This window comes from Bos mutus, chromosome 11 (assembly GCF_027580195.1).
Source record: "Bos mutus isolate GX-2022 chromosome 11, NWIPB_WYAK_1.1, whole genome shotgun sequence".
Taxonomy (NCBI): Eukaryota; Metazoa; Chordata; class Mammalia; order Artiodactyla; family Bovidae; genus Bos; species Bos mutus.
This window is the reverse complement of record NC_091627.1, coordinates 73,546,961-73,568,721: the sequence shown is the minus strand read 5'-3', so window position 1 is coordinate 73,568,721 and position 21,761 is coordinate 73,546,961. Positions and strand designations below refer to the sequence as shown.

At 37.7% G+C, this 21,761-nt stretch overlaps 1 protein-coding gene and 1 pseudogene across 1 annotated transcript in view; one reads left to right on the top strand and one right to left on the bottom strand.

Moving 5' to 3' along the window:
• Positions 1-21,761, bottom strand: part of NRXN1 (neurexin 1) — a 1,230,870-nt gene that overhangs the window by 891,140 nt on the left and 317,969 nt on the right. The window lies entirely within an intron of this gene.
• The window catches only part of LOC138989940 (protein mago nashi homolog pseudogene), a 37,083-nt pseudogene continuing 30,317 nt past the window's right edge, over positions 14,996-21,761 (top strand).

Sequence of the window (21,761 nt, the reverse complement as noted above, 5' to 3'; positions counted from 1 at the left end):
TGTTATGCACTGAGTTGAAAACACAATGTACTAGTCACAAAGTGCAACAAACATTTATTGCCTCTGAATGCTTCCTCTGTACCCCCTTGTTTAAAAATCTTCAGCTGAACTATATAAACTTTCTGATATTCATCCTTTTGGACCTAAACAAACCAATAATTCTATATGGTGTAACCTGTATTAATTTGCTTGTATATACATCTGATTGTGTGTGTGTGTGTGTGTGTGTGTATGCATGTGTGCATAACACTAATTAAAATGTTAGATAAGTACAATAATAAATATGGTTACTCATTTATCAAAAATCTTACTAAATGGAGCAAGTTTTTATGGGCTATTCTGTCTAACTGATCTTTCCTATTCCAATAAAATAGTTTTATCGATGCTTGTTTATTTATATGGTCACTTTTGTAAATGCATACAGTAGGAGGAAATTTTAACACTCATATTTTACAGAGAAATACCAAAAGTTAAGTAAGTTTCTTGTTTAAAGGGCTATGATTTGAAAAGGGACTAAAGTCTTCTTAGGCTTTAAAAGTTAGTATGTTCACAGGGAAGTATGTGGGGTGACTCAGGCTTGTGTCTTTTCTGTCTTTAAGATGCAGTAAAATTTGGTTAGTTTTACTGTCACCTCAAATACCTGAAAAAATGTCAGTGATTCTAAAAGTAGTCAAATGGCAATGGAAGCATAGTTGTCAGTGTACACTGATTCTTATCAAGCTCTTCAATATTTATCATATCAGTTTTTATCTGTACATATGATTCATGAAGCTTTGTGTACTTCTCAGTCAAGGTTTTAGAGTTTTGCTCATTTGTGTGCTTATCTGGGCTTCCCTGGTGGCTCAGATGTTAAAACGTCTGCCTGCAAGGTGGGAGACCTGGGTTCGATCCCTGGGTTGGGAAGATCCCCTGGAGAAGGAAATGGCAACCCACTCCAGTACTTTTGCCTGGAAAATTCCATGGATGGAGGAGCCTGGTAGGCTACAGTCCATGTGATTGCAGAGTCCTACATGACTGAGAGTCTTCACTGGTTCACTGGTGTGTTTATCTCTAAGTAGCCTGTGAAACTGTACTCTTTTTCCACCTATCTTCCTGCTTTACCTTTCTTAAGCAATTAAGTGATCATTGCTTCCAGGTAAAGTTGGCCTTTGCCTGGCTCTGGGGGAAAGAGTTTTGATTAGCCTAGATATTCTTGATAATTTTCTTCTAATGCCTGTGATTGGTTTAGGAAAGAGTCAATGAGACTGGAGGAAACATGCTGAAGAACTTGTGGGAAAGGGATGTAGATGCATGCGCACGTGCACACACACACACACACACAGTCCTAGCCTATTTGAGGATATAGTTATATGAAGATATATGAAGCATATATGAAGGGATGCAAAGCTATTGCACTTATCCTGTAATCACAACTAGACAAACCTAAGGAAAAAAGCCAATGAATATGCTGAAGATAGCAAAGAGATGATGGCCAGGTACAAGAAAATCTGGAGACGTCCAATTACCTGATTTCTGGATTTCTGATTCTGTGACATAATAAATTTGTAATTGTTTTCCTTGAAGATAAAGATTGAAACTAAGTCTTAACATCTTCCCATCAATCTTATTTTTCAAGACTCTAGTAAAGGGCAGTATATTTCAGAGTACACAGTAAGCATTTAGGAAATTGTCCTGGAGTATCTAAATGGGAAAAAACTGGATATTTTTAAAGGCCACCAGTATGATGAAGCCAAACCATTAGTAAATCAATACACCTCCAAAGAAATTATATATGCAGAATTAGATTCCTGGGAGAAATATCAATAACCTCAGATCTACAGATGACATCAAGTTAATATCAGAAAGTGAAGAGGAACTAAAGAGCCTCTTGATAAAAGGTGAAAGAGGAGAGTGAAAAAGCTGGCTTAAAACTCAACAGTCAAAAAAACTAAGATCATGCCATCTGGTCCCGCCACTTCACGGCAAATAGATGGGGAAAAAATGACAGATTTTATTTTCTTAGGCCCCAAAATCACGGTGGACGGGGACTGCAGCCATGAAATTAAAAGATGCTTCCTCCTTGGAAGAAAATCTATGACAAACCTAGACAGCATATAAAAAAGCAGAGACATCATTTTGCCAAGAAAGGTCCATCTAGTCAAAGCTATGGTTTTTCCAGCAGTCATGGATGAATGTGAGAGTTGGATCATAAAGAAGGCTGAGTGCTAAAGAACTGATACTTTTGAACTGTGGTGTTGGAGAAGACTCTTGAGAGTCCCCTGGACTTCAGTGAGATCAAATCAGTCAATCCTAAAGGAAATCAACCCTGAATACTCATTGGAAAGACTGATGCTGAACCTGAAGCTCCAATACTTTGGCCACCTGATGTGATGGACTGACTCACTGGAAAAGACCCTGATGCTGGGAAAGACTGAGGACAGGAGGAGAAGGGGATGACAGAGGACGAGATGGTTGGATGGCATCATCGACTCAATGAACATGAGTTTGAGCAAGCTCCAGGAGGTAGTGAAGGCCAGGGAAGCCTGGTGTACTGCAGTCCAAGGAGTCTCAAAGACTCAGATACAACTGAGCGACTAAACAATAACAATCTAAATGGGAACAAACTGGACATTTTTAAGGCCATCCAGTATGATGAAGCCATATCAATACTGAATTAATACATCACCAAAGAAATTATATATGCAGAATACCAAACTAATAATAATGACTGATATTCATTTTGTTTGTGTGAATGTTTATATCTGTATTTATATATATTATAAATATATATTATATTTATATAAGATAGTCAATAAGATCGTTAGTAGTAGATTTTTAAATAAGTTTTTTCTCAGCATTTGTTTTCCAGCAGAATTGAAGTAGGTTATAAATTCCCTCGCTTTTTATGCATACTTCAATATTTAGTGTAGGAGGCTCAGAAGAGTGAAGGAGAAAGAAGAGGAGGAAAGATGGAATAAAAGTTCATTTTGGAATCAGAAACTGATTAGTAAGGAGAGTAATTTTAAGAAATTCACTTTTGAAGAAACTGTCATAATTAATAACTTCCCACAGCTTAGTGTCAAGAACTTTATTTTTAGTTGAACTAGTAACACAGGAAACAATTAGACATCATCACCACGTTTTCATGCATTAATGCCAGCACAAATTAACTCCTACCACTAAAAATACTCCTTCTCTTGGTCACAGTCTGTGAAGGGTATGACTTACTGCACTTAGGGCATAATTATGTCTCTTTTCCTATGTAAAACTGACACACAAAAATCAATATTAATTAAAAAAAAGATCAAAACTGTCCTCATTATCTTATTTAGCTGTCTCTCCAAAATGAGGTTATCATTTATGACAGAGATATATCAGAGTTCGGACTTAACCGATTCTGGCTGCCAAATAATAAGTGCTCATTTTCTAATTGTGTCTAAGTACGTTTCCCTAAGAACTGTTATTTATAATGCCACCTAGAAAAAGGATCCTGTAAAGTTCGTATTGAATATCTAAGACAGTGCCATATTTATTTTTTTTTCTCTTCAACACACCTGTATTCTCCATTCTCCTCCCTACTTCTCCCCTCAAACACATCTAATATGAGAAAAAAAAAAAGTCTCAGAAGCCTGTAATCATTGTGCCCTGTAGAGATAAAATGAATGCAATTTACATCTTCTATCTTAAGCATTCATATATGTTTAATTTCATTATGTTAGATTTATTTTAATGTAAAAGTAATGACACATTATGTTCACCTGGTGACTTGGCAAATGTGTGCCTGCATTTGTGAAGTCTCAGGATACCTCTATTTCTTGCTACTTTATCTCCCTTTTCTCCATGCCTCAGGGAACTCTCCATGAAGAAAGTAGTAATAATCCGAGCAAATGTTACCATCGCTGAGATTATTTACTCTGGAAAACACACCCTAATCATGTCAAACACACTGACCATCAGGAACTAGAAAACAAGGTTGGAGTCTCCTCTGTCCTTTCCTGCTTCTGGCCCATGTTATGCTTTGAGACCATTTCTTAGACCTGGGACCCTAAGTGATGTGAGATATTTTAGCAACATCAAAATTCATTCAACTGACTTCAGATTTTACCATGCTGGTGTTTGCATGCAAGTAAGTATCATAACCAACTATACACCACCCACAAACAAAAAATAAAAAAAAAAAAAAAGAGAGAGAAGAAATGTAAGTGATCTATAAATACAGATTGATCGTCTTTTAGATAATTTTATCACTTGTTGTTGTTCAGTCGCCCAGTCGTGTCCATCTATTTGCGACCCCATGGACTGCAGCACGCCAGGCCTCCCTGTCCTTCACTACCTCCCAGAGCTTGCTCAAATTCATGTCCATCAAGTCGGTGATGCCATCCAACCATCTCATCTTCTATTGTTCCCTTCTCCTCCTGCCTTCAATCCTTCCCAGCACCAGGATCATTTCCAGTGAGTCAGTCCGTCACATCAGGAGGCCAAACTACTGGAGCTTCAGCTTCAGCATCAGTCTTTCTAATAAATAATTGGGGTTGATTTTCTTTAGGATTGATTGGTTTGATCTCTTTGTAATCCAAGGGGCTCTCAAGAGTCTTTTCTAACACCACAGTTCAAAAGCATCAATTCTTCAGCGCTTAGCCTTCATTATGGTCCAACTCTCACATTCATTCATGACTATTGGAAAAACCATAGCTTTGACTAGATGGACCTTTCTTGGCAAAATGATGTCTCTGCTTTTTTATATGCTGTCAAGGTTTGTCTTTTGTCTAGCTTTTCTTCCAAAGAGCAAGCGTCTTTTAATTTCATGGCTACAGTCACCGTCCCAGTGATACTGGAGCCCAAGAAAATAAAGTCATGTTTCCCCATCTATATGCCGTGAAATGATGGGACCAGATGCTATGATTCATTTTCTGAAATGTGAGTTTTAAACCAGCTTTTTCATTTCCTTTTTCACCTTCATCAAGTGGCTCTTAAGTTCCTCTTTGCTTTCTGCCATTATAGTAGTGTCATCTGCATATCTGGGGTTATTGATATTCCTGTCAGCAATCTCGATTCCAGCTTGTGATTCATCCAGCCAAGCATTTCACATGATATACTCTGCACAGAAATTAAATAAACAGGGTGATCATATATAGCCTTGATGCATTCCTTTACCAATTTTGAACCAGTCAAATGTTCCAGTTTTGGTTCTAACTGTTGTCTCTTTCCCTGCATACAGGTTTTGCAAGAGGCAGGTAAGGTGGTCTGGTATTCCCATCTCTTTAAGAATTTTCCAGTTTGTTGTGATTCACACAGTCAAAGAGTTTCATGTAGTCAATGAAGCAGAAGTAGATTTTTTTTTCCCCTGGAATCCTCTTGCTTTATATGATCGAACAGATGTTGGCAATTTGATCTCTGGTTCCTCTGCCTTTTTTAAATACAACTTGCACACCTGAAAGTTCTTGGTTCACGAACTGTTGAAGCCTAGCTAGGAAGATTTATGCTCAAAGTATAGCAAAATGAAGTCTAGTTAACAACCTCTTTTTGCTAAATATTCCAGAAGGAAAGAAATTTATATTTGACATTTAAAATATGTGTGTGTATCTTGTGTAATATATTTTTGTCTTCAAGTTGTTACTCACAAATAGAGTACATGGGCTCTGCAATCTGAGTAGTTTGGTTTGGGTTAGAAACCTAAGTCTGTGTAATCATAGGCAAATTATTTAATCTCCCATTCTCAGTGTTCTAACCTCTAAAAGGGCATAATATTAGTACTTATCAACTAGGTCCCTTGAGAAGATTGAATAAGTGCTTAATAAATGGCAATTGCTACTCTTAGTAAGTGATAATATTGGCAGAGTCTTGGACTCACAGTCATGTAGGCAAACAATTTCAGAAAATATTCTCCAAAACATTACTTATTTCCACCTTTTTACTCAAGGTGAGGAAATTTAATTTTCTAAAGTCAGCAGACAGACCCAGGGCCCTCCAATTAGCAGCTGGCATAAACTGGACCACTGGAGATGTCTTGTTCAAGGCGACTAGAATTTGTGGTAGCACATTTCAAAATGTAGCAGGAGGAAAAAAATAAGGAATGGAGGTGATTTCCAAAGTAATGTTGACTTTCCCCTTATAGAAAGAGATGGCTTAGACAATCAGCAGTTAATTATTCTTGGAAAAGGTGTGTTTTGTCTTCTATGACAGAACTTTTTTTGTTTGTTTTTATTTTTGCATTAGTGAGGTGATTAGCTATTTGAACTTGAGTTTAAGTCAGTCTCTACCTGATGTTTTTGTTGCTCTTTATACAATTTAGAGTCGCAAAGAGTAGGACACAATTGAACGATTTCACTTCATACAGTTTAAATATAAATGTCCTGGTTTCCTTCCAGGAATTTAGCGAGTTTTGTGCTTGAGGTCACTGAAATTAAAAAAAAAGAGAAAAAACATGCATACTCTATTTACAGAATTAATAAGGAGTTGCCAATGGAGGAGGGAAACTAAATCTAGGAAACTGGTCACCTATTTTTGTCAGAAAATATTTCAAATGAGACAATTTCTTGGCTCAATTGTTTATGTTAGCTGAGACATGGGAAAGAAAAGTTGGGGGAAAGTTTGAAGAAAGAGGGGAGCATTTTAATGATTAGAATTTAATGAGCATTAAATACATAGGAGACTTAATGCTAAGCACTTTTCATATCAATTACTTTTTCCAGAAACTCAATGAAAAAGGCAAACTGCAGATGAAAGATAAAAGCGTATCAGTTAATTCAACAAGTAATGAAGATATTAAAAAAAAAAGAAATTGAACTGTCTGATTCAACTGTAACATGATTTTTAAAATGCTCATTAGAGTCTCATCATTTGCATTGTTTCTTTATTGATTAAGAAAACTCTAAAATTCCTTTTGGTATTAAATAAGAATCTACCTTGGACGAGAATGAGAAATAACTGCTTTAAACTGAATGTTATTCAATAACAAATGGTTTAATAGCAAATTTTCAGAGAATTACACCTTTGTGAGAGAATGTGGATACATGGAAACAATTTTCTCCCTAACAGAATCACCATATACTCACTAGTCTTTGACCTAATTTTACTCAATATTGTCCTGAAATCAGAGTCAACGCAAAACAGGAGTCTTTATAAATACACAGCTGTGAGGGATTGGAATTCTCACTCACACTGAGCCTTTTCTTCCACATGTTATTTCAGTTTACACATCTTTTGAGAACACTTCTATAACCAGTCAAGACCTAAGCCACACAATTTAAAAAGTAGTACTTACAAAGTATGTCTTTATAGTCAGAAAACTATGTAATAGCAGTAAATTTTTTTTAATGAAAAGAGAAAAAATATAAATGCTATGAAAGTTAGTTTCTAGTATTTTGATTAAAACACAATAACATTTTAATAATGAATCAGAGGAATAATATTTGTAAAAACAGGAAATCTCCAATCTGGAAGGAACACAATATAGAGGGCATATAAGAGTAGAGGGGCCTTGGAGATCTTTCTCAAAGGTGATCATTTCCCCAAAGAGGACTAAATGGTAAGCTATATTAGGGAATGATTTATTTATAATAATAATAACAATCATAATAATACTAGAAGACATTATTAATAATCACAGGTCTTATTTCTTGAGAATCTATTAAGGCTAAAGCACTATGCTCAGCACTTTCTATACATTTCTATTAATCTTGTAAACTTGTTTCCCCATCTTATAGATGAACAAATTGAGGTCCAGATTAGTTAAAAGATGTCTCTAGAGAAAAATCTAGGTAGAGAGGTTTTACCTCTTTAGATTATGAATACATATTCTTAATGATATAATTATAGTTATGAAACTGAAAAAATGCTATTCTTTTCTTACAAAATAAATATATACTTATCATAGAAAGTTAAAGGCAACATGGAGTAGTACAGGATAAAATTAACTTGCTATCAAAATTACTGCAATAAAAACATTACAAAGAAGTTTTCCTCAAATCAAAAGATTTTAACTAAATCATAGTTTTCTGACTGAATCATCCGACATTTCTCTATTCACTGCTTTGTGTTTCACATCCTGTCCTCTCAACGAAAGGCAACTACGCACAGGCATTCCTCAGTTGAATATGTGGCTGGAAGGCATGGAGCATCATGATTAATTAGACAGGCTTCAGAATCCAACCGGCATGATGGCATCCTGGCTGCATCACTTGTTAGTTCTGCAACTTTGGGCAAGATACTTAATCCCTCTAAATCACTGTTACTCATCCATAAAATGAAGCTGATAATGGCCTCTCCATGAAATTGTTATTGGTAGGATTCAATTAGATAATGCAAGTGAAGGGCCAGCATAGTATGTGGTCCACGGTTAGCCCTCAGTCAATGATAGATATTTTTACGTTTATGGATGCCCCTCTGGGAGCTGAAAGGAACTGCCTTAACTTTTTCCTCTATAGAACCCATTTCTATTGAATGCCTTCAATTTCTTTCATTTCCTTTTCTTTACTTTTTCTTTACATTAAGGAATTCAAATCTAACTTGAACATGGGCTTATTCTTTCTGTCTTGGCATAGCCTGTCATTCTTTACTCACCGAAGGGTTAACAGATGGTGGTGAGAGAGACGGTGACAACTAAGAAGCACATAGGCAAGATTATAGGATCCTCTCCTCTCACTATCGTTGGAACCCTCTAGTTCAGCTTCCTCCTGCTCAGATCACAAGAGTAAGCAACAGCGACTGGACCCTAGAGTCCCATGCAACTTCTGACTACATCATGTTATCTTGGCATCCAAAGTTATAATTTGACTTTGTTAGTTTGACAGAGTTTTAACAATAGTGGTTGTACAATACTACCTGCCTCAGGGATGTTAAGGGTTAAGGAGACTTCTGGGAATTCACTGTATCAATGAAGCAGTGATGTCTGAGTTTCAAGCAACTAGTTCACAAAGGCATTTTTGAAACAGTCCACTCAGAGACTGGGGGTTGGCTTTCCTTTTTGTTGTTGACTGAGGCCTCGATGGCCACTAGAGCATTCCTATGCATCATCTCCCTTATCAGAGGCTCTTAAAGCTCAGTTCTAAACTAACTGCATTTCAAGGGCAGGACCATATTCTCCTTCACTCCTACAGTATATGCAGAGAGTGTCTAGAAGTGAGAAAGACAATTTCAAGAGCTGATCAATACCCTGTTGGGGAAGATAGATGAAGGCAGTGGGTTGAAAGCAGAATTTAAAAAAAAAAAAAAAAAAAAAAGCAGGTATGGGAAACAGCTGAACACTCCAGTTAGCTTCCTTAACCCATTCAGGGTAGCTGCAGTCTGCTCACATTTCTGTTTAAAGCAAAGAGAGTGAATTCCAGGAAGTGTGTTAAAGTATACAAATGAACCCCACTCACAGACTACTCTCACATGCTCTGTGTTCAAAGTTGATTGAGACAAAGACTAGCACAAGAAGGTATGCAATAGATCATTTAGGTTTCACAGGGATCAGAAAAAGATGACCACAGCTCAGAAGTGGCTTTGTATACAGGCCCTTGGCCTCTAGCTTTGTCTTCGGAAGAATTTCTTCCCTGCCATTTAGAGTTTACTTGGTATATTCTTGATTGTTGGGACAGGAGTGGGGAGGACCAGGCAAATGGGAGAACAGGAAGGGAGCCAAGAACATTCACATTTGGGGAAAATGTTCCCCCAATTCCTATAGATCTCTTTGTGAATGTATGGAGGAAATAGATGCCTCCCTTTTTATTTTCTCTTGTTTTGGGGCACATCACAGATAATCAACTATATCTGCTGGATTTTTGAGGGTTCCACCTCCTTCCCTGGTCCTCTTTCAAGTCCATTTCATCTCACCCCAAGCCAATCTATATGGCGATATTCCAGGTATGATTCCGATTTCAAAGCCAATGAAGCCACAGCTAACACATCTAGTCTTTCCTTTCTAACAGACTTCAATAACTCTTCTTGAGGCATGTCAAGATTCAGTTTTCTTTGGTAATTTTCTATACTTCATTATCCATGAATGAGCTTTTCCACACAGGTAATAATAATAATAATAAAATAACAGTAATAATATCAATGGGGCTTCCCTCGAGGCTCAGTGGTAAAGAATCTGCCTGCCAAGGCGGGAGACAAGGGTTTGATCTCTGGGTCGGGAAGTTCCCCTGGAGAAGGAAATGGCAAGCCACTTCAGTATTCTTGCCTGGGAAACACCATGGACAAAGGAGCTTGGTGGGCTACAGCCCATGGGTCGCAAGAAAGTCAGAAACAATTTAGCAACTAAACAACAATAACAATAACACCAATCCTTTTATGTACTAACCTTCTAATTCTTTTATACACATTACTTCATTTAATCCTATGAACAACTCTATCAGGCAGACAAATTACTAGCACTGTTTTACAGAAGACAAAACTGAAGCACCCATGGCTCACAGCTAAGGGTCTGAGCCCAAAGAGTCTGTTTCCTACATATTATCAGCTGTGTCTGGGCTGCTGCTGGGCACCACTGCCTCTGCAATGGCCACAAACAGCCTTTTATTTTTAACTGTACCCATTATGCACCATTCATGATATTAAAGATTTCACAAGTATTATTCCACTTAATTTCAAAAACAACATCATCAGCGAGGCACTGCCCTTACTAAAAGATGAGAAACAGAGATTTGGCAGGGGTTGGTTGTCCGAGGTCACACAAGCAGTAAGTTACACAATCAAGACTAGCATCCATGTATCTCTAACTCCAAAGGCTATAATTTCAATCATCACCCCATCCTGGCCTACCCAACTATTCCTGGACATACAATAGGCCTCCTTTGGCACATGGTGCAGCAGCAGTGAGGTTAAAAACAAGTGTGATTATGCATTATTTTATTGCTACTATCTCTATGAATAAAATGTCTATTTGATTTTCATTTAACCTCAAAAGAATCTGATTACTGAACAACCATTGAAGAATTATTGGCAATTATGTTCTGTAATTATGGCTCCTGTTAATGACATTAGTGTGCAGCCTTTCCTATTTAGTCCTATTAATTAATCCCGGTAAGCCCAGAAAGTTATCATCAATACAACAAAGGCACCACGGTAAATTATAAATAATCCCCAAATCCCTCAAATAGTTTTCAAGCCTCCTTGGTTTGGACACACTTAGTTTGGAAGCTGGAGGATCTGCAGTAACTGAGAGCTCCTCACCCAGAATCACCTGTTTCACTAGTGCACCTAATCAGGCACACGTTTAAAATTGGAGTACGGACACCGCTGACAAATATACATTTCTGTAGGGTAATAAAAATAATTAACTGATTGAGTCCTGAGACCCCCAAATCAGAGATACAATTTTTCAATTCTCTGAGCAATATACTGCTTCAGATAACACCTATTGTGAGTGAGTATCCGGTCTCAGTTTTGCAGAAGTTGAACACAGCTAGTGTGTCAAACGTTGAAAATTCAACAAAGAAAATTTCCTGATTGCTCAGTCTCACAGATAGACAAGATAAACAGGCATACTGACAGTGAGGCCAGGAATTGATGATTTATGAAAAACAGGTTTCTGAATCTAATGTTTTTCAAAATCTCCCAATCCATTCTTAGATTTACTTCCAAGTACTTTATCAACCACCTACGCTGATACACATTAGATTTCTAAAATGGCTGCATTTATATATTTTATCTGAGATAGCTCCTGCTATAGTTGTTCAAAGATGTTACAAGCAGCCTCAGAAGTAGCCCATTTCAAAAAGGTGTAGCACGACAATCCACTCTGCATCACGGATGGAACGAAACTAGTTGGCTTCTGAGGCCCTGATTTATGTTAGTCTAAAAGTGAAAGAATCCTGTTCTTCTTGCCACAGAGGAGAGTCAGAACTTGATCACATGGCATCCCATGTCCTTCCTTGGTTGCATTCTTGTTTTGGATGATTTCCCAGGGGATAGTGAATAACCCTCAGCAGTGGCCCAGCCTCAGAAACCATTTGGGAGGAGGAAAAAGGGGCTCAGAATAAACATCTATCAAAGCATCATCGCATCAGATATAACAGAAAACATGGTCATCTTTAAAGGATTCAGAAAGAGGAATAATATGACAAATTTAGACTGAATATATAATGGGACCCTTAGTAAATAATTGTTAATGGAGAAATCAATCTAACTGGCCATTTACAATAATTAGTTTATAAATTTATGATATACAAGATCTGGAAACAGCCTTAAAGGTCATCTGAAGCCATCTTTCCATTTACAAATAAGGGAGCTTAAAGTCAGAAAGACTAAGTAACGTGGCCAAGGTTACCCAGTAAATCACTGGTTGAAGTAGGCAAGGAACAGGGGCAGCTTAACCACACCATCTGCTGCCACTCTCAAACTGAATGGTAGATTCAATTTTAAAAGTTTTAGAGACAGAATGATATTCAATTCAGTTCAGTTCAGTCGCTCAGTTGTGTACAACTCTTTGCCACCCCATAAGGTGCAGCACACCTGGCCTCCCTGTCCATCACCAACTCCCAAAGCCCACCCAAACCCATGTCCATTGAGTCGGTGATGCCATCCAACAATCTCATCCTCTGTTGTCCCCTTCTCCTCCTGCCCTCAATCTTTCTCAGCATCAGGGTCTTTTCCAATGAGTCAGCACTTCACATCAGGTGGCGAAAGTACTGGAGTTTCAGCTTCAACATCAGTCCTTCCAAAGAACACCCAGGATTGATCTCCTTTAGGATGGACTGGTTGGATCTCCTCACAGTCCAAGGGACTCTCAAAAGTCTTCTCCAACACCACAGTTCAAAAGCATCAATTCTTCTGTGCTCAGCTTTCTTTATAGTCCAACTCTCATATCCATAAATCACCACTGGAAAAACCATAGCCTTGACTAGATCAACATTTGTTGGCAAAGTAATGTCTCTGCTTTTTAATATGCTGTCTAGGTTGGTCATAACTTTCCTTCCAAGGAGTAAGCATCTTTTAATTTCATGGCTGCAATCACCATCTGCAGTGATTTTAGAACCCAGAAAAATAAAGGCAGCAACTGTTTCCACTGTTTCCCCATCTATTTGCCATGAAGTGATGGGACCAGATGCCATGATCTTAGTTTTCTGAATGTTGAGCTTTAAGCCAACTTTTTCACTCTCCACTTTCACTTTCATCAAGAGACTCTTTAGTTCTTCACTTTCTGCCATAAGGGTACTGTCATCTGCATATCTGAGATTATTGATATTTCTCCCAGCAATCTTGATTCCAGCTGTGCTTCCTTCAGCCCAGCGTTTCTCATGATGTACTCTGCATAGAAGTTAAATAAGCAGGGTGACGAGATACAGCCTTGACGTACTCTTTTTCCTATTTGGAACCAATCTGTTGTTCTGTGTCCAGTTCTAACTGTTGTTTCCTGACATGCATATAGGTTTCTCAAGAGGCAAGTCAGGTGGTCTGGTATTCCCATCACTTTTCAGAATGTTTATTGTGATCCACACAGTCAAAGGCTTTGGTATAGTCAATAAAACAGAAATAGATGTTTTTCTGGAACTCTCTTGCTTTTTCAATGATCCAGCGGATGTTGGCAATTTGATCTCTGGTTCCTCTGCCTTTTCTAAAACCAGCTTGAACATCTGGAAGTTAACGGTTCATGTATTGCTGAAGCCTGGCTTGGAGAATTTTGAGCATTACTTTAATAGCGTGTGAGATGAATGCAATTGTGCGGTAGTTTGAGCATTCTTTGGCATTGCCTTTCTTTGGGATTGGAATGAAAACGGACCTTTTCCAGTCCTTTGGTCACTGCTGCGTTTTCCAGATTTGCTGGCATATTAAGTGCAGCACTTTTACAGCATCATCTTTTAGGATATGAAATAGTTCAACTGGAATTCCATCACCTCCACTAGCTTTGTTCGTAGTGATGCTTCCTAAGGCCCACTCAACTCCACATTCCAGGATGTCTGGCTCTAGGTGAGTGATCACACCATCGTGATTATCTGTGTTGTGAAGATCTTTTTTTGTACAGTTCTGTGTATTCTTGCCACCTCTTCTTAATATCTTCCGCTTCTGTTAGGTCCCTACCATTTCTGTCCTTTACTGAGCCCATCTTCTTCCCTTGGTATCTCTAATTTTATTGAAGAGATCTCTAGTCTTTCCCATTCTATTGTCTTCCTCTATTTCTTTACATTGATCGCTGAGGAAGGCTTTCTTATCTCTCCTTGCTATTCTTTGGAACTCTGCATTCACATGGGTATACCTTTCCTTTTCCTCTTTGCTTTTCACTCCCCTTCTTTTAACAGCTATTTGTAAGGCCTCCTCAGATAGCCATTTTGCTTTTTTGCCTTTCTTTCTGGGCATACTCTTAAGATTATATTTTAAGATGAAAGATTTCATCCTAACATCACTGACAATCATTGCTAGCATGTCTCCTCCATCTTGTTAGTAAGCAGAATTAAGATGTGGGTAGATATTGGGAGTGTGACCTGTACTGCCACACCTTGGGTCAGGAGACCTTACCAGATACTATAGTTCATATTCTACTGTCAACAACTTTTATACAAATTGAAATAATAATGATGATGATGACAGATGACAATGACAGAAGTCTACAGTGTTTTAAGGCCAAATTTCTTATATAAACTTCGGGGCCCTTATCTGAACAGTCATCATTTTTTATTTATTTAATTTTTGGTGGTTTCCCTAGAGTTTTACTTTAGATTTTAACTATATATTTTTTGTTTGTTTCAACTACTTACCATCAATTAAGAATTCTAAAATTTCACTTTAAATTGGAGTGCTCTTTTATCATAAGTAGCCATTAAATGTTGAAACATAGGAAAAAAGGAAAAGAGGAGGCAAGGCAGGCAAACCAAAATATTCCTTTACTGCTTGGCTGAGCAGTGTTGAGAGTTCCCAACTCTGCTTTAATGTTTCCTTATTCCAGCACAACTATTAAAATTCCTATACAAGTGGCTCTTCTAACCACCACCAAAGTAGCTATCCAAGTGCTATTTAGCTAGCCTAAATGAATGTAGATTTCCTTGAAATTAAAAGCAACTTTCAGAGACATAGGGACTTATGTCTGCATTATTGCATGGGTCACAATGGCAAGTTTAGCTTTGAATTCCTAGAGTCTAAGTTTTGACCTGATGGAAATCAAGATATGCCAATAGCAGTGATTATAAAAATGATGTCATGATCAGAAAACAAGCTTATGTACATAAAAGTGTGATGGAGGAACTGAAGGGAATAGCTGATGACATTGAAATTCCCAAAGAGGATGATGCTTTTTGGCCTCCTCCCAACCAAGTACAGCAGCAGAAGCTTGAAATCATCATTGGAGATGAACACATTTCTTTCCCAAAATCAAAAATTGGTTCCCTTATTAGTGTCAATCAATCCAAGGATCCAGAAAGCTTATGAGTATTTTATCATCGTCCCTGGGACCTGAAGTGTTTGCTCTATGGTCTTATGCAATGGCAACCCACTCCAGTACTCTTGCCTGGAAAATCCCATGGACGGAGGAGCCTGGTGGGCTGCAGTCCATGAGGTCGTGAAGAGTCGGGCACGACTGAGTGACTTCACTTTCACTTTTCACTTTCATGCATTGGAGAAGGAAATGGCAACCCACTCCAGTGTTCTTGCCTAGAGAATCCCAGGGACAGAGGAGCCTGGTAGGAGGCCGTCTATGGGGTCACACAGAGTCGGACACGACTGAAGCGACTTAGCAGCAAGATGAAGCCAATCTAGATTGAATACTGGTGTTGACACCAGTGGGTATGAGTAGCTGCTTTCAAGGACCAATATCGGGACAGTTTTGTGTATATAAGGGCGATATTCTTTATAAACTATAAATGATTGTCTTTAATAAATGTGTAACCAAAAAAAAGCAGTTTTAACTTCAAAAGGAAAAAACAATAAATCTTCAGAATGTCATACTCAACAACTAAAATGCATTGTCAAGGATAGATACTCCCTCATGATGATGTTGGAGAAGGCAATGGCACCCCACTCCAGTACTCTTGCCTGGAAAATCCCATGGACAGAGGAGCCTGGTAGGCTGCAGTCCATGGGGTCGCTAAGAGTCGGACACGACTGAGCGACTTCACTTTCACTTTTATCTTTCATGCACTGGAGAAGGAAATGGCAACCCACTCCAGTATTCTTGCCTGGAGAATCCCAGGGACGACAGAGCCTGGTGGGCTGCCGTCTATGGGGTCGCACAGAGTCGGACATGACTGAAGCGACTTAGCATAGCATAGCATAGCATGATGATGTTATGGGATTGGCCCTTTCTCTGTTATATTTACTCTTTCTGGTTATACAATAAGAATACATTTGGAGAAAAAAATAAGACAAAAGAAGATATTCTGATTTAAGAAGAGGGTAAAGGTGGGAGGTGGCAGTGGCACTACGGCATCTGAGATCTACCTGAAGGTTCTGAGAGATGGGTCTCTCACTTGTGCAAAGCTGGGTCTGGGAAAGCCTTGTTGCTGATGTTGTTCAGATGCTAAGTTGTGTCTGATTCTTTGCAACCCCATGGACTGCAGCACACCAAGCCTTCCTGTCACTCACCATCTCCTGGAGTTTACCCAAGGTTCATGTCCATTGAATCGAGGATACTAGCGAACCATCTCATTGAATTTATTGTTTTCAAAGCATGTTTAATCACATTTAAAGAACTGTTTGCATAGCTTTAAATAAATAATAGCTTACTACTTGAATATTTACTTATTACTTGAATCAGAGGATGAGATGGCTGGATGGCATCACCGATGCAACATGAATTGGGCAAACTCTGGGACATGGTGAAGAACAGGGAGGCCTGGCATGCTGCAGTCCATGGGATCACAAAGAGTTGGACTCAACTGGGCGACTGAACAACAACAGCAAAACTTGAATATTTAGTCCATTTAACACTATGATATACATTTACAGTTGTGAATGAATAAATTTGTGTTTTCCCTTGAAAGTGGGACTGAGTTAGCAAAGTGCACCCTCTTAGAGAAAGAATTCTCTAGGGAGGATTTCTAAGAAGAATTTCATCTTCTCCCAAAGGAGGGCTTGAATAGACACTGGGGGAAATAAACTTCCAAGTGATAGCAGCAAAACCCAGCTATTGGTGCAAGTCACTTTGCCTCGAATGGGAGATAACAAACTCTTGCCAGCAAACATGCAATGGTTGCAATTCTCAGGGCAGAAATAGGGTCCAGCTCACATACCACCTTTTGTAAGTACAGGCTCTTGAAACAGCACATAGTCAGTGCTCCTTGATTGTACAAAGGTATGGAAAAGTGCACATGCTCCCCAGTTTCAATGATGGTTCCAGTATTAGAGAGTGGAAGAATCTCTCCAAAGCTTTCTAACAGCCTTCTTACCCTTATCCAGAAAGCAGAGGAAAAATAATCATTGAATTCAATGAGACATTTTCCAGATGAAAGATGAACTTAGAATATGAGTCACTTAAGCAAAACTTTCTGTAGATGTTGCTTCTCCAGGATGATTAAGAGAAGGCCCATCAGACCTGTTCTGTGGGGTAAAGCAACAAATACTCTGTATCATCCAGCATGGTGCCTGGCAAACAGTAAGAAACAGGAAATAGTTACTAATGAAATCAAAACCAGCTTTCCCACTTCAGAACAGTAACCCTGAGCACAGAAGCTGTTAAACCACTGGTTTATGCAGAGGTTGTTACAATGTTGATTCAGACAAACAGTCCCTTTTAGCTCTGTTAGTCTTAACTCAATTGAGTTATTTTATGAAGAAAGCCAAAAACATAAACTCATATAAATTAAAATAGCTAAGTGAATGAGTGAGTGAGACATCATTGCTCAGTTGTTTCTGACTCGTTGCGACCCCATGGACTCGGTGCAACCCCATGGAGAAGCCAGACTTCTCCATCCATGGAATTCTCCAGGCAAGAATATTGGAGTGGTTGCCATTTCCTTCTCCTAAAATAGGTAAAAGGGCACCCAAATCCTCAAGAAACACCAATTCTTTAGCCTATTTATCATCTCCATTTGTATAATGATTCCTTTGCTCCAAGGTTCACAAAGTTTAGCCTTCTGATGATGTAAATATACCTCACAAGGTATTAACCTCTGCCAATGGATTTAACAATGTAATTGATTTAATACTACCATTATTTAACATACGAACATGTGTTCATTGAGAAAAAATGATGTCTGGACAACTGACATTGCATTTTTTGCCAAATAACCAGCTGATGTTCATAAAATCTTACTGGAGAGCACCCAATGCTAACTATAGGATTTCAAACTGCTGATTTGCAGAGATGAATCACGAAGCAATCTACATTGTGTGGCTAATCAGAATTCCCATCCTTACCCATGCTCTGAAAAAAAGCCTAAATTTTTTATTTGGAAGCCACTGTGAAAAGCTTTCATTAATTTAAATTTCAGAACAGATTTCTCCCCATTATGAGTTTTCAACTAAAGGCTTATTAAATACAATGCCATGATAAAAGTGAACAAATAGCAGGTTTTTCCAAGGCATCCATTTTGTTTTATTCCAGGATCCAGAGGCATTGAAAATCCAGGGACTACTGCCACACTTAGAAATCTTTCGAAGACTGGAAAGAATTGTTAATAATTTAGTGATTTCTATTCCTCTACAATTTGTTTAAAAACATGTGATATAAATGACTGCCTGTTCCTTAAAACTGGCCCCAAATTAAGCACTATAATAGCTGATAATTAGATGCATTTAATTCTAATTTAAAAACCATCTTTACTTGCTCTTTGAAGAAATACTATTCAACTGAATCCTATTATATCTGACATGGTTTATTTATTACACTTCATCTGAGGAAAAAAAAAGTGCATATCCAAAAAGCATATTTTTTAATCCTGATGTTAACTTACTTGTATGCTTCAAAAGTTTAGAGGTTTAATATTATTTGAACTTGGTGAAAAGTATGTAAAGTTTCTCACTTCTGCTTTTCATATTTTTTGGGGAAAAAAAAAAAAAGATTCCATTAGGGTTTTCAGGATGGCTAAGCTTGTAGAACAAAAATAAGAAGTGGGAATAAAATAAGCCTGAGATGGTATAATTCTCCTGATTTTATATATCTTTACAGAAGAGGAACAGGTTTTGAGGAAATGGCAATGGGAAGTAGACATGCTGAGCATGTTGAACAGGGAAGGCTCCAGCAAAAACAAATGAGATGCGAGCTGCCTTCCATTAAGGCCAACACAAAAGGAGAAAAGAAAACGACAGTCACGACAGCAGACAAATAACTAACCTCTCTCAGAACATCTTGATCTGTAGTCCAGCCTGGCAGTGAAACACCAGGGGCTCCGTCACCCACTTACAAGTCAGTTTCACATGATAGACTGTTATTATTAGCAGCATTATTATGACCATTTCCAGTTATCTCCACTCTTCTTATCTCCCTCCTGAAGCTGTTATAAGAAGAGATTACTCAAAAAGGGAAGGAAATAAGTACCCAAAAAGGTTAAAGTAGGAAAAACTGCATGTTTTCAGAAAACTTTGTAAAGACTGATGAAGCAGGGGAATAAAAAGAATAAAATGATTATATCATGTTCCATGCAGTCTGACAAGGTAATCCCTAAGTGGGAGAATTTGTTCTCAGCTGCAAATTTCTAGCTGTATATAGAGTGTGACTGACAAGCCACAAACATAAATTAGTGAAACCAAAAGGAAGCCATTTGGCAGCTCATTATTTTACCATTTGCTACATTTCAATAAATTCATGATGACAAGTTGAGGTTAGGGGAAATTCCTAAAGGCATTAATGTACTGGTTTAATTGAAGAATAAAATAATACTACAGGAGAATAAATGGCTTTAATAAACATATTGAATTAACATACCATAAAAGGAAAATAGGTGATTCTATTTGAGATTTCTTAAATTATAAAAACAAAATTAGCCTTCTCTCTATAAAAAGATAAAGGAAATGCCATTTGGTGTTTTGGTAATCAGGCCTACTTGCAGGATCATTGATCTTCTGATTAGATATTAATCTTGCTTCTAAGTGATTTTACTATTACAGCATGTTTCTAGCTTAACTTACATATATACATATTATCTTATTATTTATTAAAAGTAAGTTTATAGCTAACAATATTATCTTGCACACTTAAACATCTGCTAAACGGGTAAATCTCATGTAAGTATTCTTACCATAGTAAAAAAAAGTTAAAGTAAATTTATAGGAAACTAAATTCAATATGTTATACTTATTAACACAAAGTGAGGAGAATCAGCTGCTTTTTTTTTTAAACCCAAACAATCAATTCCTTGCCCTCATAAAAGCCACAATTTTCTATATTTCTTATAAAATGGTATAGAATATGAATTGCCAGGAAAATTTCCTCAATTGTCTATTTCACTTTGCAGTATGAACATAGCCTGTAATTATAACCATTAATTCAAAATGAAAATGATTTAAATATATATCAGGCTAATGTGATTTAAGCATATTGTTTTGCCGTGGTTCCTTTCTGGGACTGAATATCAAGATGCAGTCCACTATGCCGAAAGCCTCTAGCTTTCCAAAAACTGAAAGCCTTCGCCAATAAATCACAACTGTTCTACCATATGCCTCTTTGTTCTGCCAAGTATTACCAGCCTGTTCTACTTTTAAGCAAATTTCATTATATTATAGCTCAGAGCAATGCTCATTAAAAAGTATTACTGAAAAATGTCAAGTTGTTTTTATATAGAAACTGGAATTTATTTTCTACTGAAAAGTCAGGTATTTATTGAACACAAGACATTTGTAAAATACTGATCTCATTTGACAAGTCACTTCAAAAATCTTCATTCTCTATCTTGACTGTGAGGGTTCAGTCCACGTTATGACTGTCTAAAGCATTTCCTGCCTTGCACTAGGTAACTTTCACTAGTATCTCCCACTGATGCAGATAAACCATGACCTTTCTGGAATCGACCTACTCTCAAATGGGTGGAAAACCTTTTCCTTGTTTCTTCACAATCACATTCACATTCATCCTCTCCTTGACCAATTTGCTTTTTTTCATCTCCCAGTCACAGCCTTCCAGATAACATCATGTTGCAGTCATAAATTGGGTGACTATAAACTTCGTTATAGCCTATTTACTTTATATAGTATGATACCATCCAAATAAAGCTAGCCTAGAAATCTCACCTCCACAACTTGTAGTTGCAGTGATCCTTAAAAGTCACTTAACTTCATCTATAAAATAGTGATTACATCCTCTCTTTTCTCTTGAGTTCAGTTTGTGAACACAAAAGTCTGTAGTGCACGTTCAAAAGTTCTGTATCCCATTTACCACAAACCAAACACAAAGCCAGAGAGCTTCATTTTGAAACACCAAACTCCTTCCTAAGGAGCTGTTTCTCTTTCTCTTCAGATGCTAAAAACCCACTGGCCATAGTCTGGAGCCAAACATGATAGAATTAATCTTCATTACCTACTGTAACTAATGAAGATCCATAAAATGTCAGGACTTAAACCAGGAGAAAAGCAAGATCTTCTTGCTTCCTCTGAGGAAAAAAGAATGTTTTTAATCCCCTGAGGAACATCAGATATACTCAAATGGGGCCAAGGTATATATTTAAGCTAACAAAAACAACAATAGAAAAATTTCAATTATTCTTAAATCTTAGGCCAAATCACTCTGTGAAGATTTGTGGGGCTTTCCTGAATGAAAAGAGCCAGACTAGAAGGGGAGAAGAATCATGCATTGAGGCTGCCCTTACTCTAATATACTACATTTTTACGCAGTAAAATCAGGATAAAATGGAAATCAAGGTCACTTTTGACATGACAGAAGTGACAAAAGAGGTATCTAGGGAAACAGCAAGGAACAGAATAGAGGTGGGATAAGA